General features: G+C 41.5%; 3 long non-coding RNA genes across 7 annotated transcripts in view; 2 read left to right on the forward strand and 1 right to left on the reverse strand.

The window, feature by feature from the left end:
* Positions 1 to 1,191: 1,191 nt before the first annotated feature.
* LOC127005691 (uncharacterized) lies at positions 1,192 to 12,892 on the forward strand. 4 transcript variants are annotated; one of them, XR_007758862.1, is made up of 5 exons: positions 1,192 to 1,289; positions 2,421 to 3,086; positions 4,600 to 4,715; positions 9,250 to 9,344; positions 12,454 to 12,892. It is a non-coding gene; the product is annotated as an uncharacterized LOC127005691 (long non-coding RNA). The 4 variants fall into 4 exon arrangements; XR_007758861.1 differs by lacking the exon at positions 1,192 to 1,289 and adding an exon at positions 1,387 to 1,411; XR_007758864.1 differs by lacking the exon at positions 1,192 to 1,289 and adding an exon at positions 1,388 to 1,411 and having other exon boundaries at positions 2,421 to 2,670.
* Positions 4,722 to 18,767, reverse strand: LOC127005693 (uncharacterized). Of its 2 annotated transcripts, XR_007758866.1 has the most exons (4): positions 18,578 to 18,767; positions 17,034 to 17,181; positions 4,987 to 6,843; positions 4,722 to 4,910 (listed from the first exon to the last, which is right to left on the reverse strand). It is a non-coding gene; the product is annotated as an uncharacterized LOC127005693 (long non-coding RNA). The 2 variants fall into 2 exon arrangements; XR_007758865.1 differs by having other exon boundaries at positions 4,722 to 6,843; positions 18,578 to 18,735.
* Positions 18,768 to 20,731: 1,964 nt separating this feature from the next.
* The window catches only part of LOC127005726 (uncharacterized), a 21,076-nt gene continuing 14,491 nt past the window's right edge, over positions 20,732 to 27,316 (forward strand). Inside the window, exon 1 of the long non-coding RNA XR_007758881.1 lies at positions 20,732 to 22,047. This is a non-coding gene — a long non-coding RNA (uncharacterized LOC127005726). The remainder of the gene's footprint in view (positions 22,048 to 27,316) is intronic.

Consider the following 27,316-nt stretch of genomic DNA (forward strand, 5'->3'; position numbering starts at 1 on the left):
CTGCGATCATTTCCATTCCTAAGGGTACGTGATGGTAACTTTAGACCTATTTCCTTAACAGCTGTGTGTAAGATGATGGAAAGGATACTACTTACGCGCTTGACTGTATTAAGTGGGAAATATCACGTCATGGAATCTGTATGGCTTTATGAAGGGACTGGTGACTGCTTGATTCAGTGCTTAAGTTCTGCAGGTGCTGTTTGTCATGCTTTCATTGACCTCCCTTTGACAGAGCCAATAAAGAGGTTATATTGGAACAACTTATTTTAAAGGGCGTTAAAGGGAAATTACTGGGGTGGCTCAAAGACTATTTGCATGATAGGAAGGCTGAGATGTGGTTCCATGCTCTGCTGAAGGGAGTTTTGAATTGGGCACTCCACAGGGAGAGGTCCTTAGTCCTTTGCTCTTTAATATTCTCATGGACAAAATTGCACAGTACCCCGGCCTTTCCTCAGGGCACACAAGTTTTTATATATGCTGATGATATACCATGGACCCTTACTTTAGCCCTCCACCAGCTTGAAGACTTGTGCACTTCTATGGGTCTAGTTGTTAATTAATCCAAAACTAAATTTCACTCCTCCTCCTCCTTGCACCCACTTATAGATCCACCTTTCCTCTATCCATCCACACTATCCACATCTTCCTATCCTTATCCGCTCTCCTGCTATCCATGTGTTTATCCAGGACTATGCTTATCATCTTCCATCTTTCTTGGGGGTCAGAATAGATGTAGTGTGTTGGGCTCCATGTATCAATGACGTCAAACTCGATGTGTCCACTGTTACAAATACTTGGGTGTCTATCTTAGCTTTAATAAACTGAGTTAATCACGTTGCCATATTGCTGCCATAATTCATACTCAGAATCTGCCATAATTTTAACATTGCGGTACAACAATTTGGTCCGGCTGGTGTCATGCCCAAAAGAAGAAGAAGAAGAAGAAGAGTAGGGTCACGGGCTGGTCTGCGTATCGCCATAAACCTTACTTTTTCTCGTGTTTTCCTTCAAACTACAATGAAGAGAAGATCCACGGCCTGTGAGAAGAAGGTGGAGAGGACAGTGGCGGCCAGGGAAGGGAAGAAACACCGCAGAAGAAGAGAGAAGCCTTCAAAGGACGAGGCACCACCACCACCACCACCACCACTACCACAACCACCACTACCACCAAATCACCCACACCACTAAACAAAAATCGTGCAATTCACTAAATCTACCACCAGAAAAACATGAACCACTTCAGAAAATCGTTGGTTGGGTGAAACGGTAAATTGTCCGTTAGTTTACTGGTAGGTTTTCAGGGTAGGCCTATGCATGGATAAGCTATAACTGAGTATTAGAAACAAATCAGTACTAGACAAGTGGAGGAAGAGGCCTGCTGTTGATGTGCCGAGGACCCCCAGTGGGTTAGGTAATTGCTTCCGGCAAAGGCCTATAACAAATGTGTTGACAAAATCCTTTAATATTAAGCTAGAGTTACCATTGTTTGGTTACAACATGGCCTATAGGCATAACAGAAGTGACCAAAGTTTGATGCCCGTAGGACTCATACTTCCTGAGTTATGACATAAACAGTGTTGTGTTTCTTGGATTCCTGGAAAATTATATTTTTGAAGTATAAAATCTCCCAGAATGCTTATTATTGGGGGGATTTTGAAAATAAAAAATACACCCCTTGTGACATAAACACGCCACCTGTCCGCTTGTCAAAACCAATATTTTTTGTCCCTGAAGGCTGTACAGGGACCTAGGGAAAATAGAGGGAGTTGAGGGGGGCACAGCATTAAGATAGGTTAGAGCTGTGTGTAGTACGAGCCTCCCATAGCTCAGAGGGGCCAGCCTCAGACAGACTGGTTAAGGAGTACTACGCGGCTCTCCCGTCTCGGTGGGCGCCAATTTAATCCCCGGGGCCGGCAAAACCTTTCCTTGTCTGGATTAATTTCTCGTGTGTTAAGTTACACACTGTGGTCGTGTGAGAGTGTAGAAAAGAGAAAATTCAGGGCGTTTCATGTGGTCCACAACAGGGATATCGTGTGCTGGCCCCAGGCACTGAAAAGTCACTCATTTAGTGGTACATAGAAAGTAACATTGCCTCCATAGTAAATATCATCATGTCTTGCACAGAAATAAATAGTCAGGGTCTCAAAAATAATAGGCTACCCCTTCCTCAACAATACACATTATTAGTAGTAGTAGTAGTATTTTTATTATTATTATTATTATTATTATTATTATTTTTATTATTATTATTATTATTATTATTATTATTTCTACTACAATTTTTATTTCTTCATAGCTTACACTGGTATAGGAAACTACCTTTATCATATTTGTTATTATTATTATTATTATTATTATTATTATTATTATTATTATTATTATTATTATTATTATTATTATTATTATTATTATTATTTCAGCGTGAAGATGTCAGGTCGCAACGCATTGGTCCATCGGCGCACCTTCCAGAACGCCAACCAGGTGGTGGAGTTGACCACACGCACCATTCCCAAGGCTCAACACCACCAGCGAGGACATCAACACCAATCACCACCACCACCACCACCTTTCGCTCGTAACTACTGCAACAAAAAACAAGAACAAGAACAACACCACCTTGAAATACACCACCACTCAACACCATTCACCACCACCACCAACACCACCAGGGTGCTCTATGAAGGGTTTAGTGTCCATGTCGTCAAGTCCATCTCCCTCAATCTGTTCTGGGACCATTTTAGTTGCGGTTCTCTGTATCCTTTCCAACTCCACATACTCCACCACTTCTTCCCGCAAGCTGTTCCATGTGTTAACACTTCTATGTGAAAAACTTTACTTTTTCCAGTCACTTAAACAGGCTCCTTTATTAAGTTTCCTTCCGTGTCCTCTCAGCCCCTGTGTTAGTGATGCTAAGAAGAGATCATCTCTATCCACCTCATCAAACAGGGGGCTTCGTGGTGCAGTGGTTAGCACACTCGGCTCACGACCGAGAGAGCCCGGGTTCGATTCCCGGGCGGAGTGGAAAAATTTGGGCGGCTTTTCTGACACCCTATGCCCCTGTCCTCCCAGCAGTGAATGGGTACCAGGTATTAATAGGGGGTTGTGTCCTGTCTTCTGGGATCTGTTCCCTTCTCCTATAATTCCTTCCCCTTCTGTCTCTCTCTGGCATATGACCACAGATGTTGCTCTGACTAAACCAAACTTTCCAACTGTTCCCTTCTCCTATAATTCCTTCCCCTTCTGTCTCTCTCCGGCATATGACCACAGATGTTGCGCCCAATAAACAAAACTTTCCAACTCTTTCCTCATCAAACTTATTTACCAACTTGTACAGTGTGATCAAATCTCCTCTCTCCCTTCTTTGTTCCAGTGTCGTCAAGTCCATCTCCCTCAATCTGTCTTCATACGTCATATTCGAGAGTTCTGGGACCATTTTGTTGCAATTCTCTGTCTTGAGTCCAACATCATAATCTTCCTTTGCATAGTTTTTCCTTTTTTCCTTATATGCCTCATCTTGGTATTCAAATCCTTCCATAGTTTTCATCTGTCATAGTTGATGGTCATTCTTTCCTAAGGGGCACTCGTGACTAACTCCTTCATCTAACTCAACATTTTTTGTGAAAATTAGGTCAAGTCTTGATGGTTGGTCATCTCCTCTTAGCCTTGTTTCTCCTTTAACCCACTGCATCAACAGATTATCACATCAGGTGTGTGTGTGTGTGTGTGTGTGTGTGTGTTTAACTAGTTGTTGTATTTACCTAGTTGTAGTTTTATAGGGCCTGGGCTTAACGTTCATGTGGTCCTGTCTCTGTATCTACATTTATCCAACTTTTCCTTGAAGCTTTGCACACTCCTTTCTGATACTACATCCTCACTTAGTCTGTTCCAAAGCTCTATATTTCTTTGTGGGAAGCTATATTTCTTTATGTCTCTCAAGCATCTTCCCTTCCTCAATTTTTTACTGTGTCCTCTTGTGTTCCTGGTGGTAATTTCTTCTTTTACTAGTAACTCCTCGTTGTCTACTTCTTCCATTTTGCTCAATAATTTGTAGATTTCTATTAGGTCTCCCATTTCTCTTCTTTGTTCTAGTGTTGGTAAGTCCATTTCCTTTAGTCTCTCCTCGTATGTCAATCCCTGGAACCATTTTTGTTGCCATCTTTTGTATTCTTTCTAGTTTCTTGATGTGTTTCTTCTTATGGGGAGACCACACTGCCTCTGCATGTGTGTGTGTGTGTGTGTGTAAGATTGACTGACTGATGAATGAATAACCGATTAATTAGGCTGGTATTACAAGACTTTCCCTTCTCACATCAGCTACTTCTAAAGGTCAAAGGGGGATATCAGTCAGGTTCTAATGAGTGTTTTTCAGGCTCATGGTACAGAAGAAGGGTTAAACTACCACCAGGGTCATAAAACTACTCCTGGAAATGCCCACAACTCCTGCGAAAGCCTTGTCAAATAGGTGTTCTTGGGCGGCGGAATGTCTCATAATACGACTCTAAGTAAATAACTTCCTGATGGAGTGGATGATTGACTTGGCATCTTGTAGCTTTACTCTCAGCTATTTCAAGTTCCCGACTGATGTACTAACACCCTCAGATTGGCTACAGTGAAGGTCGTGGCAGAGTGTACTCAAACTCCTACTGTGAGCTACTCCTGATGCCTGCGCCCTCACCACCCCTGTGAAGGACGCCCAGCTGACCCAACCCTCCTCGGTGAGTCTGTCCCACTTAATGTTGCAAGAGTTATCCGGTATACCTTCACTCTCTCATGCTTTCCCTATGTCCTGTGCTGTCCAACTTAATAATGTGAAAGTTTACTGGTGTTTTCACTATCATCTTTTTAGAGTGTCTGATTAAAAAACTAATGCAGGAGTAATGGTGTTTTTTGTTCCTGTTGAGTGCCTGGACCTATCAGCTGTCTTGTGCTGTCCAACTTATTAATGCAAGAGTCATGATGTTTTTTGTTCCTGTTGGGTGCCTGGACCTATCAGCTGTCTTGTGCTGTCCAACTTATTAATGCAAGAGTCATGGTGTTTTTTGTTCCTGTTGGGTGCCTGGACCTATCAGCTGTCTTGTGCTGTCCAACTTATTAATGCAAGAATTGGCCTGTATCTTCACTCTTAACCCCTTCACTACGGCCGGGCCAAAACAGCGCCCCGTGCCATATCCGGGATCGCCACGCGCGCCAAATTTCAAATGTCGCTATTGAATATAACAAGTTTTCAGCCATACGCTCAACATAATCATCATGTATTATATATGAAAACATGCAGAATAGACCGTATTGGCTATACAGGCAGTGCCACACGTGGCCACTTGGTGAACTGTCAAAGCAGTACTTTCCATAGAATTCAAGTTATGTACAAGAGTGGATCTGAGGCTGCCTCCAGGATACAAGGCCTTGGCGGAGTCACCACTCTGAGCCTACGACCGCTCACTTATTACCTCTACTCGATTTCCTGACACTACTATTTGACCTGGAGAAAAACTGAAATCGGGTCGGAGTGAAGCGTGTGCAATGTCATCGGCTTGGAGCAATGGCGGCACCATGGCCGTGTATGTATCTCAGAGACAGCTTCGGACACACACTATTCTATAACTTGAAATCTATGGAAAGTACAGCTTGGAGTTGAGTGGCCATATGCCTGTATAGCCAATGCGGTCCATTAAATGGTGCACATAAAGAAACTCACTACGGCCGGGCCAAAATAGTGCCCCTTGCCATATCCGGGATCGCCGCGCGCCAAATTTCAAATGTCGCTATTAAATATAACAAGTTTTCAGCCATAAACTCAACACAATCATCATGTATTATATATGAAAACATGCAGAATTAAATGGTGCATATAAAGAAACATAAATTAATTGATAATTTTGAGATGTAAGCAAAAATATAGATAAAATAACTTGTATATTGGTTAAAGCGAGCCAGGATGCAGTATGCGCGTCCTGGGATGTGGTACGGGGCACGCAAGGACACAGTATACACGTCCTCGTGTTGTAGGGGTTAAGCCTTCCCTGTGTCCTGTGCTGTCACCTCTGTAATGCAAGTGGTGGACAATATGAGATACCCTTTGCCTCACAGTTAATGGCCACATAATGAGGTAGAGGAATGAGATAAAATTCATATAAAGCCATATTTTTGAAAAGGGGAAGGGAGGACTCAACTGATAAAAGATGGCTTTATTTTGTACACTTTTTATTCCTCTTTAAATAAGAACACCATACATAGCAGGCAGTAGCTCAGCCAGTAGACTATTAGTGCTGCCTTGGAGAATCTTGGAACCATTTGCTGAACTGAGTGCAGACCATCGTGGCTCACATGAAGCACTTACGAGACTTGGCAACAGAAAGCTCCTCAGTTGTATCCTTGACTTGCTAATTTCCCTCAGTAACTCGTGCTGAACAATACTCATTAGAGAGAGGTGGTTCAATCTTGTTTAAACCATACTGACTCTTACTTCTTGAGTCTAGTTAATTTTGGAAAGGAGCATTCACCACTACAGTTGGTAACCATTAGAGTTAAATAAATCTTCAACGCGATCTCGACATTAGGAGAACAAGACCCAAAAGAATGATCAACTCTCAGACGATACAATGTCATCTCGTAAAGGTCTTGTTGAGATCCAGCAACAGTACAGCCGGGTCGGACCGCAACAGCATTGATCCAATATTTCCCAAAATATATAAGGTATGTCAAGTAAGCAGTATATTGACAGGCCAACATTCGCTGCAGATTTATCTCTACTCAATGTTATGATAACCCCTCGAATGTTGGTCTGTAAATGTGCTGGCAACTTAACGTACACCTATTGAATACACACCAGCAGAGCGGTCACTTCTGAAAATAAAAAAACTATTTACCCCTTTGTCATCACGATATATTATTATACTGAATACCCTACCAACGTACTACTGGCTTACTCATGAGTACAGATACTATTGATAAGAGGCCAAAACTCACACTTAGATTCAGCTGTGCACTTGTGCCTTGACCGCCATTAAACCTTTTTTCTGTTATTGATATTTAATATAATCTATACTACTAAACTTTTATCTGCATTAACAGGTTAAGTATATTATGTATAACACACCCCTAACTTACCCTACAGACAGTCAAGGAAATACACATTTCAATCCGTCCGCTGCAATTGGCACGGATTTGGCTTTCACTGGTAGCCTGGTGAACTTATACTCCCAGGTCTTTCTCTGCCTCTGTGGTGGATAGTGGAGTGTTTCCCATATGGTGGTATTGGTGTGCTGGATATCCCTTCACTGGTAGCCTGGTAACATACACTCCCAGGTCTTTCTCTGCCTCTGTGGTGGATAGTAGAGTGTTTCCTATATGGTATTGGTGTGCTGGATATCCCCTCCCAAGGTGCAGGACTGCATTTTTCTTCATTGAATTGTAGCAGCCACTTTTTGCTCCACTCCTGTAGCTTGGTGAGGTCTTCTTGTAGGAAATCCGTAGTCAAGGGGTTAAGAGAATCCATCGCCAGGACCTTCATGCTATTCAATTTACACATGTTTATGTCTGCTGGAGCCTTGGGGTCCAGCTGCAACACCCACAAGTCCGGATCTGGACCACGGGCCGCCAGTTGAGTTGGGAAGCCCTGGACTATATGCTGTATATGGTGTACTACAATGCCAGGCTTATTATACTATGCCCTAGTGAAGTTTTCTATATTTTCTTATCCCGGAAGCAGCGACGGGCCAGATTTGTGCCGTGATATAAACCCCCCAAAATAGATGATACATAATCTGATCACAAATGCTTTGATATATATTATGGAATGGTTTGTGTGAGGGATGATTTTTTTTCATTTTTCTCGCTTAGAGGGACCATTAAGAGACATGATCCCCGCAGCTACTGGGTTATATATAGTAATATCTTATATAATAATATTACAAAAAATTGGGAAAATGAGTAATTATTTTGTCTCGGCCTTCTGTGCCTAAGGGCAAAAAATTTAATTACTAATTTTTTACATTCCCGCGGGGCCTGTAGCACGTGCTAAATGTGCTACTAGGTTAACCCCTTGAATGCGGATTTCCTACAATTAGACATCACCAAGCTACTGAAATGGAGCAAAAAGTGGCTGCTACAATTCAATGAAGAAAAATATATAGTCCTGCACCATGGGAGGGGATATCCAGCACACCAATACCACATGGGAAAACACTCCACTATCCATCACAGAGGCAGAGAAAGACCTGGGAGTGTATGTTACCAGGCTACCAGTGAAGGGATATCCAGCACATCAATACCACATGGGAAACACTCCATTATCCACCACAGAGGCAGAGAAAGACCTGGGACTATATGTTACCAGGCTACCAGTGAAGGGATATCCAGCACACCAATACCACATGGGAAACACTCCACTATCCACAACAGAGGCAGAGAAAGACCTGGGACTATATGTTACCAGGCTACCAGGGAAGGGATATCCAGCACACCAATACCACATAGGAAACACTCCACTATCCACCACAGAGACAGAGAAAGACATGGGACTATATGTTACCAGGCTACCAGTGAAGGGATATCCAGCACACCAATACCACATGGGAAACACTCCATTATCCACCACAGAGGCAGAGAAAGACCTGGGACTATATGTTACCAGGCTACCAGGGAAGGCCAAATCCATGCCAATCACAGCGGACGGGTTAAATCGACACTGAGTCACTTGGGGCCATAATGAACTTACTCAGCAATACCCTTATACTGACTCACTATGTTACATAATAAGAACCACTACCAGGGCTGCACATATGAATCTTACCAGGGCACACACTAAGAATTATTTGTCCTGGTATAGTGTGGCTAATTCTTCTGGCTCCGTGGTGTAGTGGTTAGCATGCCTACCTATGAATCTGCCGGCCAGGGTTGGGATCCCCCTCCCTGGACAGTCATTTACTTGTGGATGTACCAAGTGTTAGACCTTAATGTATAGCTATCTAGTCTCTCTCTCTCTCTCTCTCTCTCTCTCTCTCTCTCTCTCTCTCTCTCTCTCTCTCTCTCTCTCTCTCTCTCTCTCTCTCCTTCATCATTTCTCTCCCTTCTCTTCCTCCTTCCTTCCTTCCTTCCTTCCTTCCTTCCTTCCTTCCCAGTGTTCCTTCGTCCACCCTCAGACCTTCCTTCCTTCCTTCCTTCCCAGTGTTCCTTCGTCCAGCCTCATACCTTCCTTCCTTCCTTTTCATTGTCATTCTCCCTTGTGATGTTTTCCTTTCCTTCCTCCAGTGTGCCCCTGAGAGCTCCCTGCAGCACAGCGAGTCTCTTCTTGGACGGCTCAGAGGCACAGAAGATGTAGCCAGACTTGCCGGCCAAACCCGAGGGTGAGTACACACTTTTTGTTAGTCTGTCTACTTAAAATTAGTCTTGTCTTGGTCTTGTTACTTGGTCTAGACACAGAAAGTAATGACATCAAGATAATTATGGAACAACAATGAGAATAAGTCACACACCTGCCCAAAAAATACTCACTCATGTGAATATATATATATATATATATATATATATATATATATATATATATATATATATATATATATATATATATATATATATATATATATATATATATATAAACACATACAAACACATACTGTATTTGATGGCTCATAAGATGCACTTTTTTTTCCCCAAAACTGTCCCTAAAAATCATCCTGCATCTTGCAAGGTCAAGGTTCAGCTTTGGGTTAGTGGCTAGGTAGGTCTTGGGCCGTATTCTCAAATTAAACTTCTGTAACCACAGTAAAAAGCAGTGGCTCATATTCATCAAAACCAGCAAAGAAGAGAAATCGTCTTCGCTGCCCCACCAGGGGGCGCAAGCCCTCCTGGACCTCCCACGGATCCCAACGGAGTGATTCTCCATATCTACCAATAAATCTTCCCTTGTGTAATGATAGGCTAGGTTAAGTTATGTATTAGATTAGGTGTAGGCATGTTTGGGTGCCAGGTGGAGACCCAATAATGCTGTCCTTAGTAAATAAATAGTGACGAGTTGAAGTTCAATAGTCACTCCATAATGTTTATGACACATTTTACATATAGCTACCATTTTCAGCAGCTATGAAATGAGTACTAAAATCAACAATTCCATCTCATAGAAAAAAGCCTCCTGAACACGATGGTGTATACAGATTTTTCATAAAACGCCAAATAAGTGAAGCACGGAACTATTTATAAAAACATTTCACATCATCCCCTCGGGGGTGGTGCGAGGGTAAACTGGTTTGCGGCAGTTTGTGGGCCTCGTTGCCTTGACAACCCTCGCCTTGCCTTGCTTTTCGTGTAATAATAATCCTTGATATGCACTTATTCACAACGTCGTAGTGAGTGAATGAGTCTTAATTGCTTCCAAGGATAGCCTACTGATGTCCTTTTAATAAACATGGCATCATTATAGTCACCTGGCCATGTTTGGGTTCGTGCTAATCACAGTATCTTTCCTTTTTAATAGTATCACAAGTATCCTTTGTTTCATTTTCCATTAATCTGATATTTTCTTTGTTATCACAATTCAGTGTCCAACGATTATTTTCCTGAACGTGCCTGTACATTTGCAGGAGAGGCTTACATAACTGAATCTTATAGATCTTGGCCTCCTCTTTCCAATGGTGCCTTTGTTTTGTAGCTGTGATGAATAGTTTTTGAGATATAGTGGTTAAAAGAGATCCCCCTCCCCCGCTGGGCTGCCCGAGCGCACCTTGGGGGATAGTCTCGTTGCGAGTACTCAGCAAGGAAAGGGTTAAAAGGGATGGTGCTGAAAACAGGAACAGCGGATACTGTGCCGGCAACAGGAACAGGGTGCGAGCCTCGGCAGCTTGTATGCTCTCCTGGGCGTGACTGACTCACGTTCACCCTCCATCTTGGACGATACATTGGGTTAGCTTCCCTTCGGTGCCTCAAGAATAGGGAAACTGTGGCTGCTAAACCCTGGTGCCAAGCCTGCACCTCCAGCATAATAACTAGTTGAGGGAGTCTCCCTAACAACTGTAACACAGTGATTCGTGTTTTGTGTCATTTATCATTGATATTTGTTAGTAAAATTACTTTTATTTTGTATAAAATAACAGCTATAATGTTTTCTGGTAATATTTGGGTGGGATATGGGATGCATAAATGGTATTCATATTAATTTCAATGGAGGGGAAGTTCGTTTTGGTTTACGAGTGTTTTGTCATGCCGGCAAAAATTCCCCAACAAATTAACCCCTTCAACACGAGGACGCGTATACTGCTTCCTTGTGTGCCCCGTACCATATCCAAGGACGCGCATACTGCGTCCTGGCTTGCTTTAGCCAATATACGTGTTATTTTATCTCTATATTTATGCTAACATCTCAAAATTATCAATTAATTTGTTTCTTTATGTGCACCATTCAATTCTGCATGTTTTCATATAATTATAATACATGATGATTATGTTGAGTTTATGGCTGAAAACTTGTTATATTCAATAGCGACATTTGAAATTTGCCACGCGTGGCGATCTTGGATACGGCGCGGGGCGCTGTTTTGGTCTGGCCGTAGTGAAGGGGTTAAACTCATAAACTGACTGTATCTTTAAATTTCTGCCGCTTGTAACGGACTGAGTCCCCCCCCCAAAAAAATTAGCCTATTATATCCAGGGTCTACTGTACCTTGATAGTGTAGTGCATAACAGCAGTGGGTCTCAACAGGCCTGGCAGACCATGGTGTTGTGGAGTCACTCAGTACAAATATATTACATTGTCAATATCTAGGTAGGCAGGGAAATTTAAGTCCCCTGTGTGTGTGTGTGTGTGTGGTTTTTCTATGTAATATTATATGTTTCTCTCTCTCTCTCTCTCTCTCTCTCTCTCTTCTACTTATAATTTCTTCTCCCTTTTCCTCCATTTACCTTCTTCCTCTTCCTTACCTCCTTCCTCCCTCCATTTGGTTATCTCTCTCTCCCTTCCTTCCTTCCTCCTCCTTTCTTTCTCTTCCTCTGCTCATTACATTTTCTCTTCCTTCTTCCTCTTCCTTCCCTTCTTCCTCCCTCCATTTGGTTCTCCCTTTTTTCCTCCTCCTCCTCTTCTTCCTCTTTCTTCCTCATTTGGTCTCTCTTTCCTCTCCCTTCTATTTCTAATTTCTTCTCCATTTTCCTTCACTTACCTCCTTCCTCTTCCTTACCTCCTACCATTTAGTTCTCTCCCTTCCTTCCTTCCTCTTCTTTCTCTTCCTCGGATCATCACATTTTCTCTTCCTCCTCCTTTATTCTCTCTTTCTCTGATCATCACATTTTTTCTTCCTTCCTATTTCTCTCATATTTCTCTTTTTTTAGCATAGTTTCTCCTCCTGTTATTGCATCTTCTTCATTTGGTATAGGTCTCTCTCTCTCTCTCTCTCTCTCTCTCTCTCTCTCTCTCTCTCTCTCTCTCTCTCTCTCTCTCCAATCCATTAATGGAGTTATTCTCCTCAGGTGTGTGTTGATGCTGGGACCAAGAAGAAGAAGAAGAAGAAGAGGAGGAAGAAGATGATGACAACAGAAGATCAGAAGACGAAGACGAGGAGGAGGAGGAATGGAAGAAGAGTACACACACATACACATATGACAGACACCTTTTTAGATATTTTTCATTTTTATTAGTCCATACAACATACATTAGCTATATACATATACAACATATGCATAACTATATACATTAGATCATAGAGTGAGTGAGAGACTCGAGAGGTGCCCCCCCCCCCCTCTCTCTCTCTCACCTCACCACAGCTCACAGGACCCCACAGATGTATCCCCCACAGACACATACCCCCCCAGCCTCATGAAGGACCCCCTCCTCCCTCCCTCCCCCCCTAGCCAACATAGCCTTATCAATGTTTGTGTTTTTTTCTATTAATAAAAAGTTAATTTGTAATGTTTGTGTGTTATATTCCTATGAGAGAGGAAAAGGTAAAGAGGGAGAGAGTGAACGTAATGAGAAGAATAAGAGAGAGAGGAGGTAAGTACCTAGCTAACCGTATGAGTGTGTTATATATACTCTATAACAAAGGCAATATTACCTTAACAGAGAGAGAGAGAGAGATCTAATCACTATGTAGCAAACTGTATAGGCCTATGTATATGCCTACCTAGTGAGAGGAAGCTGAACTCTATAACACAAGCAATATTATCTGAACAGAGAGAAAGAAAGCTAGTTCTAAACTGTATAAAACTAACTATCTCAACTGTAGGCGAACTGACCTCAACTATACAGCAAACCCTGGATCTAACGGACCCGCTTATAATGTATTTCGGATATAACAGACAAGGTCAGAGGGTCGGAAATCCACAGGGACCGACTAAGAATAGTTTTGAACCACCCGTTTCTGGTAACTACAACAGCTTATTATTAACCTGGTAGCAGCATGGATCATGTTTCTTAATGGTCCCTCTAAGTGAGAAAAATGAGAAAAAAAAATCACCCCTCACACAAACCATTTCATAATATATATCAAAGGAGGAACCCGAGGAGAGCAGGATCAAGCCAGAGCACGACAACACCTCATGGCACAACACTTTCTGAGCCAAGAAATTACCACGCCAACCAGAGGGAATAACATACTTGACCTGCTACTAACAAACAACAAAGACATAGTACATAGGTAAAGAACTGACAACACTGATATCTCCGACCTAATCACAGTGACTCTGATGATATCAGCCAAAGGGACTCCAACCCAGGTAAGTGAAGAAGAACGCTCAACTTCAGTAGCAACAGTGCCGACTGGGTGGGTCTAAAATCCTCTCTGGCTGCCGTGGACGAAGTATTGCACGATCAAGACGCCAACAGTACACCATAACATCTGTACTCTTCCATGCCTCCAAAACTCACATTCCACAAAAGAAAAAACAAAGCACAAGAAAAAACACAATACCCCGTGACAGAAGAACACTCATGAGGAAGAGGACAAAACTGAACAAACAAGTACGCAAAATCAAGAGAAAAAGACGAGTAATTATAACATAAGTGACAGAAATAGAAAAACTCTTACAACAGTCTCAAGAGCAGCAATGTATAAAAGAAGAAAACAAGGCAATCACCAACATCAAACATAACCCGGCTACTTCAGCTATGCCAAAAGATTTGCCAAATCTCGCAGTCCAGTTGGGCCCTTGGTAACACCTGATGGAGACATCAAAGGCAACCCAGTGGATATATGTAACCTCTTGGCCGAGCAATACCAGTCCGTGTTCAGTGTACCAGATGAGTCAAAGAAAATACGGGAACCTGACAACTTCTTCTGCCCTACACAAACACCCAACACACTAGAAGATATCAACTTCTCCGAACAAGACATCATCACAGCAATTCAAGAGCTAAAGCCACACTCAGCACTGAGCCCAGATGGCATGACTTCTAACTTGCTGGTTAAGTGCAAGCAGGAGCTAGCATGCCCCCTATACCTCCTGTGGCGTAGCTCCCTGGACACTGGTGACGTACCGGAAGAAGCAAGGCATGCGGCAATAACGCCAATACACAGAGGTGGGGCCAAGGGAGAAGCAAAAAATTACAAACCAGTGGCCTTGACCTCCCACACTGTAAAGAACTTTGAAAAGATTGTCAGAAATAAAATATACAAGTTCCTGGAGGACAGAGATCTACTCAATACACATCAACATGGGTTCTGCAAAGGAAGGTCCTGCCCGTCTCAGCTCCTTGCCCACCATGACAAGCTGCTCCACCACTTGGCAGAGGGAAGATAATGTTGACACTGTCTTCCTTAACTTTGCCAAGGCGTTCGACAAGGTCGACCATGGGATCCTTCTGCACAAGCTGCAAAATTTAGGCATAACGGGGAAAATAGGAGTCTGGATTTCCAGCTTCATCACGAAGAGAACCCAGTTCATCGCGGCAAACACCGCCAAGTCAACTGAAACCAACGTCAGAAGTGGTGTCCCCCAAGGCTCCGTCCACTACTGTTTCTGATCATCATCGGGGATATTGACAGAGACGTAAAGCACTCCACCCTTGCCTCATTTGCTGACAACACAAACATATGTAAGAACTTACAACCCAGTGAAGATGTCGACCTTCTCCAAGAGGACCTTACCAAAATCTACAGCTGGGCAAAAGAAAACAACATGGCATTTAGTGATAACAAATTCCAGCTTATCAGAAGTGGTCCCCACCAAGACATACTAGAAAATACTTCTCTGCTCACTATTGAAAACCAGGCCCTTAACGCAAGCCCTCACGCCTCGGAGTGTTCCTAAGTGATGATGGCACCTTCAAGCACCACATCGAACACACCATCTGAAAGGCCAGAAGACTCGCTGGGTGGATCCTTAGGACCTTCTACTCTCGGGAGGAGGGGTGTATGCTGACCCTGTGGAGGTCACTTGTCCAGCCTGTCCTAGACTATTGCAGTCAGCTGTGGCCCCCTCACAGGGCAATGGACATACAGTCCCTTGAGTCTGTCCAGGACTTTATTCCCAACAAAGATGGAGAGAAAGATACATTGCCATCTACACATGGAAGATAATAGAAAAAAGGGTCCCCAATCCCTCTGATGGCCATGAAGTCCAACCAGTCTTTAACCAGAGGACTGGTCGCAAGTGTGTGAGGAAACGCCCACCAACAGTAGCACCGGCACGCATCAAAACTCTCCTCTCAGCCAGTCTGCCCTACAACGGCCCTAAAATCTTCAACTGCTTGCTGCAAAGAATCCGGGACCTCACCAGCTGCTCTGTGAACCAGTTCAAAGCCTGCCTACACGCCTACCTGAAGACAGTTCCTGACGAGCCACCAATACCTGGGTACATGTCACTCTGCAGAGCAGCAAGCAATACAATACCATACCAAGTGGACCTGCAACACAGGGACATTGGTCTTGGAGAGAGTGTTGGATCACCATTGCCTACAAGTAAACAATTAAGTAAATAACAAGTGTATTTCCACTGGCACAATAAGTTTAACCGAACCTAACCTACTTAACGGAGAGGCTTTGACCCCCTCGACCCCATGAACGGAAGTGTTTTGCCCCCGATGACCCCCCTTCTATTTCCCAGAGGTCATTTATTATTGCATGGCATTCAGGGAACAAAAAAGAATCCATAATGTAAGTATTAACCACCATTCCTTAACTTCTGTGGTCCTTGCAATGAGAGGTCAGGTCAGGTCACAGCCATGGCCCACAGACCCTGACACAGTACTTCCCAGAACCATGCAAGCTTTGACCTCTCACGAATGACCTTTTTAACCCTATTTTCCTTACTCTCATGGTCTGTTCATGGTCTAAGGCACTGTAAGGTCAGGTCAGGTCAGGTCACAGCCATGGCCCACAGATCCTTATATAACACATTCCAGGGCCATGCAAGCTTTGACCTCTCACAAATAACATTTTTAACCCTATTTTCCTTACTTTCATGGTCTGAGGCACTGTGAGATCAGGTCAGGTCAGGTTACAGCCATGGCCCACGGACCCTGACACAGTACTTCCCAGGGCATTGTAAGCTTTGACCTTTCATGAATGATCTTTTTAACCCTATTTTCCTTACTTTCATGGTCTAAGGCACTGTGAAGTCAGGTAACAGCCATGGCCCACAGACACTGACACAGCACTTCCCAGGGCCATGCAAGCCTTGACCTCTCACGAATGGCCTTTTTAACCCTATTTTCCTTACTATCATGGTCTGTTAATGGTCTAAGGCACTGTGAGGTCAGGTCAGAAGGTCAGGTCACAGCCATGGCCCACAGACCCTTATATAACAAATTAAATGACAGGAGAGAGAGAGAGAGAGAGAGAGAGAGAGAGAGAGAGAGAGAGAGAGAGAGAGAGAGAGAGAGAGAGAGAGAGAGAGAGAGAGAGATAAATAAATAAATAAATGGAGAAATAAGTAATAAAATGAACTAAGAATTAAATGATGACAAAAACTAATAAATAAAAACTAAACTGTAAATAAAGAAACTACTGTAAACTATAACTGTATGTAACTTAAATTAATATGTAACTATTTATAACTTGGTCCTTGATGGCAAACAACACTCTATGTTAAGGTGACCGCAACATCCTTACAAAACAGGATAGAGTGGCTGGCTGGACTTAGACGGGTGGACTGTCCCTCGGTAGCCCAGACTCCCTCTCTGGGCTACTCCTCCTTGGACTGGTGGGCTGCGGACCATGATTCTGGAGTCTTCTGAGGTGCCTTCCTTCCTTCCCATAGCTGTTAACAAGAGACCCATTACTATATAACATGTTCTATACTTAGAATTATAATTATAAAGTGTTTGTGCACTATTTCAACACCTCTAGAGATACAAGTCGAGTTTATAGTGGTAAGCAGAGATAGCAGTGCCTCTATAATATTATGACATTGAATTATAAAGTGTGTGTATTATTTCAACACCTCCAGAGATACAGGTCGAGTTTAAAGTGGTAAGCAGAGATAGCAGTGCCTCTATTATATTAAGACATTGAATTATAAAGTGTGTGTGTATTATTTCAACACCTCTAGAGATACAAGTTGAGTTTAAAGTGGTAAGCAGAGATGGTAAAGCCTCTATAATATTAAGGAACATGACCTTACATTACAAAGTGTGTGTGTATTATTTCACAGAGAATCCTCCCTGCAGGACCAGATTTACATGTTGCGGAGCCCCGGGCCCTGTCAGGTTCACACCCCACAAGCATTTAGTAAATTTGTCATATACTAATCATCATGTTTCTACAAACTCACCAACTACTCATTACATATAACTTAGGAAAATCAGGAAACCAAGTTTTATAATGCATATAATAATACAGTCCTTTATTAATGATAAGAATAAGGATAGACCAAGGATGTTTAGTGTTGAAGGTGATAGCTGAATGTTGTCAAAGAATAGGGGATAGTTGTTTGGAAGATTGTGTCGAGTGGATAGGTGGAGAAACTGTGTTTTTGAGGCGTTGAAGGACACCACATCCTTCTTGCCCCAATCGGAAATGATAGTAAGGTCTGAGGCTAAGCTTTCTGCCGCCTCCAGCCTGGAATCATTTACTTCCTGTTGGGTGGGTCTTCTATTAAAAGAAGTTGAGTAATGCAGAGTAGAGTCATCGGCGTAAGAATGGATAGGACAGTTCGTCAGGGATTATATTGATATGACACAAAAGGATGGCAGTGGTATCCTTGAATTAAACAGAGAAGTGCTTATATTAATGTAATAAGAGCTGGCGCGGGGCCCCTAAATGCGCGGGGCCCTGGGTCGCGGCCCTATGGGCCCTGCCCTAAATCCGACCCTGCCTGATCCTCACAGCATCTCTCTCTCTCTCTCTCTCTCTCTCTCTCTCTCTCTCTCTCTCTCTCTCTCTCTCTCTCTCTCTCTCTCTCAACCTCCCTCAAACCATCTCTCTCTCTCTCTCTCTCTCTCTCTCTCTCTCTCTCTCTCTCTCACACGTCACAGCATCCCTCTCTCTCTCTCTCCCTCAAAGCATCCCTCTCTCTCTCAACTCCCTTAAAGCATCCCTCTCTTTCTCACACAGCCTCACAGCCTTCCACAGCCCTACAGTCTTCCACACAGCCCCACAGCCTTCCACAGAGCCTCATATCCTTCCTCACAGCCTCCCAGCCACAGCAAACTCACCAAAACAGACGAAAAAGACGAAAATATGAAGGATCTGTCAGACGGCCATTTGCTGAACTTCCTCCTCTTCCTCCTCTTGTGGCCTCCCCTCTTCTTCCTCTATTTTTCCTCTCTTCTTCCCCCTCTTTTTCCTCTCCTCTTCCTCTTCCTCTCCTCTTCTTCCTCTCGTCTTCCTCCTCTTTTGGCCTCCTCCGTACCTAGGATTATATTGTTTAAGGTAAATTAACCCTTCCCAAGGCTCCCTAAGGTAAATCTATGGTAGATTTCCCCTAAATAAAGCACTTTAGGGTAAGATGAGACGTTTAAAATATATATAATGTAAAAAATAAAGAAATGGTCTTATATAGATTAAATAAGGAAAGTAAGTATATAGATTAATTGTGATATTCTATTCTATCATCTATCGCTGGGAAGGTCAAGCTATTGATAGATAGCGAGATATCAGTGAAAGAATTATCTATGCAATGGTTTCTTGTCGTACATCTGACACCTCCATCGAAATGTAAACAAGAGATCGTTAGGCCTTTCCTAATGTACTCCATCTGCTCTCTCTCTCTCTCTCTCTCTCTCTCTCTCTCTCTCTCTCTCTCTCTCTCTCTCCACTTCATTTTTCTCTTCATTTCTACTTTTTCTCCTCATTTCCTCTTTTTTTCTCTTCATAATAATCATCATCATCATTATCATCATTATCATCATCATCATCATAATCATAATAATAATAATAATAATAAAAATTTTAATGATAATAATAATAGTTTTAGTAGTAGTACCTATTAATAGTAGAGGAAATGGTGCAAATATGGGCTATTATTTTTTTCTCCATATATCTTTGGGTTTTAACGGCGGTTAAAAATCATTACAGTTTTATGTCCAATAACTTTTTTGTTCAGTTATCTCAAAATCACTGTTTGTTAAATGGTGGTGCAAATATGGGTTAAAGGTGGAAAAAACTGAATGCCACATGTAGTGTACCTTTAATAAGTTTCTATTTCATACACAGTCAAAAGTAATCACAGATGAAAAAACCTTATTCATTTTCAGTATTGTAATAAAATGTTTCCGTATTATTTTGTCATATGAAAAACTGTTTGAAGTAAAGCCTTTAACTTGTAATTATTTACAGTAGGCACACACATATGTATCCATCTCAGCTCCTGCACATTCACTGTGTGCCCGCAGTAAACACATCATGAATACACCGAACCCACAATTCACCTCTTTTATCATCAGAAAAGTTCATGTCACAGAAAAGGCAGGCAGCATTTTCATTTCCTGGCTTTTGTGTCCCAACAGACATTTCTATCTCACTGTCACCGTCCTGCTTTTTCTTGAATCAAAAAATCTAAACTCTTCTTCGGTTTCTTTACATTTGATTTCTTAAGATTCAGTTAGTGACTTAAATTCTTGTAAGGTTTTCCTGTTAGAGGCGATCAGGGCGGCAGGACGCGGGGTGACAGGGGCTTTTTCTCCCTCCTTTCCTTGCCTTACTAGATCAAGCAGAGACGGGACGTGTTACTGGGCTGTGTCACGGAGGCGGAGAAGAGTTGCTTAGACCGTGTTAGATCAATGCGTTTCTCCTTCTCCTCTTCCTCCTTCTTTTATTTTTCTTCTTCTCTTCCTGATTCTAAATGTTTCTTTGTTTTGTTTGTTTTTTAAGTGTTTCTCCTCCTCCTCCTCTGCTCTCTTCGTGTGTGTGTGTGTGTGTGTAAAGTGATGAAAACTACGACGATTGGGGGATTGCATATACGAGGGTTGATGGTGGTGGAGGTGGTGGTGGTGATGCAAGTGGTAGGGGTTGTGGTGTTAATTGATAATTTATGGTAACAGGAAGAGGCGATAGTGATGGTGGTGATGATTTGGAAGGGTGGTTGATCCTTACACTGAACCACGGTGTGTGTGTGTGTGTGTGTGTGTGCTTGACGTCAGGTGTTTGTGCCTCATTTAAGAGAGAGAGAGAGAGAGAGAGAGAGAGAGAGAGAGAGAGAGAGAGAGAGAGAGAGAGAGAGAGAGAGAGAGAGAGAGAGAGAGAGAGAGAGAGAGAGAGAGAGAGAATATATGGAGGAAAAAAAGTTTATGAGAACAGATAAAGAGAAAAACAGAAAAAAAGGAGAAACACTGAAAACAAGGAGAAAAACAAGTAGAAGAAGAAGAAGAAGAGAACCATCGAGTCAGTCTACCGCCCGAATCAGCTGATTTGTTTCCGTGATAGTGTGACGGAGCGCAAAACTTTAACATTTTTACTTATTCTACGCTAACTACACGGTGCCAGCGAACCACAGTGCCACAGGAAGGTTAAAAAGGGTCAGAGATTACGTGGATGCCATTTATAAACCTCGGGAAGCCTTAAATAACGTGATAAATTAAAATAAAGTGTGGGGAGGAAGGGAACATGGCGGGTGGAGGGGAGAATTCACCCAGAAGTAACGACGTTATTTTTCGTGTTTTCGTGGGAATTACGAGTTTTCCAGATTTCCAAGTGCCAGGAATGGGAAGATACAGTGCTAGTGATCTCATAGTGCCATTCCTAGTGTCTGAAAAACCTTAGATAATGTGATAAATATGATAAAATGAGAGAAAAGTGACCCTCCATGTTTTTCTTCAGTGCCCACGATCAGTTTTTTTTCTTCCAATTTTAGTGTAAATCACGTATTTCCAGAGTGCCAGGAAAGGGAGATCTGGTGCCAGTGATCTCATAGTGCCATTCGTAACTCCTAGAAAGCTTAATTAAGTGGAAACAGAAAAGTGAAGGGGGAAGAGAAAAATCACCTTCCATGTCTTCTTCAGTGCCCACGATCAGTTATTTAAACGATTTTAGTGCCAAATTACGTGTTCTCGGAGTGCCTCAGTGCCAGGAAAGGGAAGATAAAGGTACCAGGGATATCATGGTGCCATTTCTAACGCATGGAAAAGCTTGGATAAGGTTTGAAATAAGGAAAAAATAAAGGAAATGGCGAGAATGCAATTATTATTATTATTATCATTATTATTATTATTGCTAGAAAAAGCGTGTGATAATAATTAAGTCGTTGTAGAGAAAGAAGTGGTCATGCTGGAAGTAGCGAGAAAATGAATGAAAGTGTTGAAAATGACGTTGATAATAATGCTGGTTAGTTTAGAAAGGAGGAATTATTATTATTACGAGAAAAGTGAAGATTCATTACCGGTGTGTAAGGTAAAAAAGAAATCTTTGGCTGTCTCGAGAATAAGTAGAAGAAAAGAAAGAAGGAATATGCAAGGTTAAAGAAAATGCATAGAAAGTGATGGTGGAATAGTGAAAGAAAGTGAATGAAGATAAGTCAGAAAAACCTTTGAAAGTAGTGAGTGTGTGCATGTGTTTGCGTGCGTGCGTGCGGTATACACGTGTCTGCGGTTATTATGTATGATGAATGATCAAGTTAATGTTATCACCAAGTTTGTTATCGAAAGAACAGGAGGAAGAAAATTACAACATCTACGTCATCGCTTGGGTAGTAAGTATTATTATTATTATTATTATTGTTATTATTATTATTGTTATTATTATTATTATCAGCTATTTTACGTCTTTTTCTACTTTTTCTTCTTCTTCATCTTCTCCTTCTTTTTCTTCTTCTTTTTCTTCTTCTTCTTCTTCTTCTTCTTCTTCTTCTTCTTCTTTTTCTTCTTCATCTTCTTCTCCTTCTGTTCAACTTTATATGCATGCCTTGTGTTCCTCCTCCTCCTCCTACTACTACTACTACTACTACTACTACTACTGTACTACTACTATTACTTTAACTACTACTATTACTATAACTACTACTATTACTACTACTACTGTACTACTATTACCAATTAAACTATTATTATTATTATTATTATTATTATTATTATTATTATTATTATTATTATTATTATTATTATTATTTACGGTACATATTCAAATTGAAAGAGGTAGACAAAAAGACTAACAAACAAACAAGCAGTAATTATTTTTTTTACTTCTTCTTCTTCTTCTTGTTATTATTATTATTATTACTATTATTATTATTATTATTATTATTATTATTATTATTATTATTATTATTATTATTATTATTATTATTATTATTATTATTATAATTATTATTATTACTATTATTATTATTATCATTATTATTATTATTATTATTATTATTATTATTATTATTATTATTATTATTATTATTATTATTATTATTATTATTATTATTATTATTATTATTATTATTATTATTGTTATTATTATTGTCATTATATTATTCTTATTCCAAATCTTCCAGCTTCCAGCCCCCCCAGTCCCACCCAGCCCCAAGTGACCCACCAGGGTTCTCTGCATGGTATTAGTGTGCTCCATTCAGTAATTTCATCCCCCCCCCCAGCTCTCAGCCCCCTCCCCCAAGGCTTTGAGCAATTACACATTAAAAAATCAATAGCAATAAATTTGATTTCCTATTAAGTTAATATATATACCGCAATCATAATTGAGCGCGCGCGCGAGAGAGAGAGAGAGTTTTTGGGCTGCCACTTACAAACACAGGACCACTAACTAACTAACTAACTAACAAAAACTAACAAAAAAAAATGTTGAAGCTCAACTGAAATAATAAAGACAAGTGTTTGTGTGTGTGTGTGTGTGTGTGTGTGTGTGTGTGTGTGTGTGTGTGTGTGTGTGTGTGTGTGTGTCACTGTGTGTGGTGTGTGTAAAAGTGGCACTATATCTAGGAGAAGAAGGAGAAGAAGAGTCATAAAAGGAAGAAGAGGAAAAAACAGATTAGCAGTTTAGAAGAATGTGTCACTGATAGCCACTAAGAGACTTGGATTAACTGATAAAAAGGATGAGGATTATTAATTAGTACACTCTAAACCAGGCACGGAATTTTGGCAGATTTTTGGGGTCATTGAACATTACAGGTTTATGAGGAGGGGGGAGGAAGGGGGCGAAGGAAGGAAGTATGCACAGTTGGTGAATTTTTTTTTATAATAAGAACTTTTAGGGGCATTTTGAGGCCGATATAAAAACATTGGAAGGAATTTCAGCCCTGCACACACACACACACACACACACACACACACACACACACACACACACACACACACACACACACACACACACACACACACACACATCTTCCTTTCCTCAATTTTTTACTGTGTCCTCTTGTATTACTGGTGTTTATTCCTTCTCTTAGTAGTAACTCCTCATTATCTACTTCTTCCATTTTAATCAATAAGTTATATGTTTATATTATGTCTCCCTCTTCTTTGTTCCAGTTTGGTAGGTTAATTTCCTTTAACCTTTCTTCATATGTCAATCCCTCCAGTTCTGGAACCATTTTTGTTGCCATTCTTTGTATTCTTTCTTGTTTTTTTTTATGTGTTTCTTATGGGGAGACCACACCGCCTCCGCATATTCCAATTTTGGTCTAATCATAGTGGTTATTAACTTTTTCATCATATCCTTATCCATGTAGTGGAATCCTAATCCTATATTTCTCACCATTTTATACGTATCACCAAATATCCTATTAACATGACTGTGTGTGTGTGTGTGTGTGTGTGTGTGTGTGTGTGTGTGTGTGTGCCTCGACGACCCGCCCCTTTCATCGGCCGGACATGCCGGACCAGCGTGTGTGGCTGGCTTAACCAAACCTCAACCCACAGTCCTTAAATCTGCCTAACCTAACCTGCATCCCCAAAGTCTTGCTGAGCCTGATCCTTAGCCCCTAAATCTAACCTAACCTGACTCTAAACTATCCTTTTTAGTCTTCTCTGTATGGCAAGTTACTAAAGCTTTAGATCAGAGGGATATTTTTTTTTGTACTGATTTTTATTATTGATACATTATTATTATTGAGTATTCCCGGCCAAGACTCGAACCACACCCGCCACCCTCGGTGTTTTTAGTTATTTATTTTTTTTTTTTTACAAGAGTCGGTCAAGGGCAACAAAGTGTAAAAAAAAAAAAAAAAAAAAAGCCCGCCAATTGCCGCTCCCACAACATAAGATAGCATAGAGTGGCCAAAAGAGAGGTCAGTTTTGGGTGGAGAGGTGTCTTGATACACTCTTATTGAAAGAGGTCAAGTTATAGGCAGGAAGAAATACAGACGAAGGAAGGCTGTTCCAGAGTTTACCAGTGAAGGAACATAAGAACATAAGAACGTAAGGAGTCTGCAAGAGGCCGGTTGGCCTATACAAGGCAGCTCCTGTACACTCAACCCCACCTTACCTCACCATCCATGGATTTATCTAACCTCTTCTTGAATGTATCTATGGTGTTGGCGCCCACAACATGGCTCCCAAGCCTGCTCCATTCATCTACCACTCTATTGGTGAACCAATTCTTGCCTACGTCTTTGTTGAATCTGAATTTGTCTAACTTGAAACCATTGCTACGCGTCCTACCTGGCTCTTTTACTATCAAAATCTTATTGACATCCCTTTTGTTAAAGCCCTTCATCCATTTATAGACTTCGATCAAGTCTCCTCGCAACCTTCGCCTTTCTAGAGAGTGTAGGTTTAACTGCTTCAGCCTGTCTTCATAAGGCAAGTTTCTCACCCCCTGAATCATCTTTTTCATCCTCCTCTGTACAGATTCTAACATCTTGATATCCATTCCATAGTAGGGGGACCAGAACTGAACTGCATAATCGAGATGAGGTCTAACTAGTGCTAAGTAAAGTTTGAGGATGACTTCAGCGCTCCTATTGCTTACGCTCCTTGAGATGAAGCCAAGTACTCTGTTTGCCCGATTTTTAGCCTGAATGCATTGAGCCCCAGGACGGAGGTCAGCGCTCACTAATACTCCATACTCCATATGAGGGCGGACAAGGCCCCTATAAATGGAAAGCATCTGTGCGGGGGAGAAGAACTGGCAGAGACGATACAGAACGCCCAACCTTGAGGAAGCTGATTTAGTGACCGAGGAATTGTGAAGTTTCCAGTCGAGATTTTGAGCTAAGGATAGACCGAGGATATTTAGTGTTGAAGAAGGTGACAGCTGAGTGTTATCGGAGAATAGGGGATAGGTGTTTGGAAGATTGTGTCGAGTTGATAGGTGGAGAAATTGGGTTTTTGAGACATTGAAAGACACAAGGTTCCTTTTACCCTAATCGGAAATGATAGCAAGGTCTGAGGTTAAGCGTTCTGCAGCCTCCAGTCTGGAGTCTTGTAATTCCTGTTGAGAGGGTCTTCTGTTGAAAGAAGTTAAATAATGCAGAGTGGAATCGTCAGCGTATGAGTGGATAGGACAGTGTTATGGAAAGAAGATCATTGATGAATAACAGGAAGAGAGTAGGTGATAGGACAGAGCCCCGTGGAACACCACTGTTAATAGGTTTAGGGGAAGAACAGTGACCATGTACTACCACAGCGGAGATAAAACGGCCGGAAAGGAAGCTGGGGATAAAGGAACAGAGAGAAGGATAGAAACCGTAAGAGGGCAGTTTAGAAAGTAAAGACTTGTGCCAGACTCTGTCGAAGGCTTTCGATATGTCTAGCCGAACAGAGAAAGTTTCACCGAAACAGCTAATAGAGGATGACCAAGAATCAGTTTAGAGGGCAAGAAGATCGCCAGTAGAACGCCCCTTGCGGAACCCATACTGGCGATCAGATAGAAGGTCAGAAGTGGAAAGGTGCTTTTGAATCTTCCGGTTAAGGATTGATTCAATAGCTTTAGATAGACAGGAATGTAAAGCTATAGGGCAGTAGTTTGAAGGATTGGAGCGGTCACCCTGCTTGCAGTGCTTAGACACAGGCTGTATGAAGGCGTACTTCCAGCAGGAAGGAAAGGTAAATGTTGATAGGTAGAGGCGAAAGAGTTTGACCAGGCAGGGTGTCAGCACGGAAGCACAGTTTTTAAGGACAATAAGAGGCACTCCATCAGGTCCGTAAGCCTTCTGAGAGTTGAGGCCAGGGGTTGTATGTACGTGAAAAGGCGAGAGGCTCACCCTGCTTTTTAACCTGTCTTTCTTTGGTAATTATTATTATTATTATTATTATTATTATTATTATTATTATTATTATTATTATTATTATTATTATTATTATTATTTTTATTATTTTTATTATTATTATTATTATTATTATTATTATTATTATTATTATTATTATTATTATTACTTTTACTATTACTATTATTATTGCTATTATTCTAAGATGCAAATCAGGTATAAAGGGATAGTGTGGACGCTATACGCTGTCTGTTCAGCAGCACCAAAACACCTAAGATGCCGAGAAAGAGAAAATGAAAGTGAAAGTGACGAGAAGGAGAAAGAGGAAGAGATAATATAAAAGGTGCCGGGTAAGATTTTTTTTTTTTTTACAACAAAGGAGACGACTCAAAGGCAACAAAAAGAGTGTAGAAAAAAAAGACGCTACTCACCGCTCCCATAATAGACAAAAGTAAAGAGTGGCCAAAAGAGAGGTCAGTTTTGAGTGGAGAGGTGTCTTGATACACTCTTCTTGAAGGAGGTCAAGTCATAGGCAGGAGAAAATGCAGACGAAGGAAGGCTGTTCCAGAGTTTACCAGTGTAAGGGATGAGAGAGTGAAGATGCTGGTTAACTCTTGCATAAGGGGTTTGGACAATATAGGATGAGCTAGAGTAGAATAATGAGGGTAGTGTGTCACCCTTGCCTCGGGCTCATGGATTTGTAGGCTCAAGGGCCAATGTCATAGAGATGAGTATGTACTGAGGCCACATTTAGTTACATCACATATACTATACCCTATACCCCATCCCTATACTGTCCAAACCTCTTATG

Source organism: Eriocheir sinensis, chromosome 30 (genome assembly GCF_024679095.1).
Source record: "Eriocheir sinensis breed Jianghai 21 chromosome 30, ASM2467909v1, whole genome shotgun sequence".
Classification (NCBI taxonomy): Eukaryota; Metazoa; Arthropoda; class Malacostraca; order Decapoda; family Varunidae; genus Eriocheir; species Eriocheir sinensis.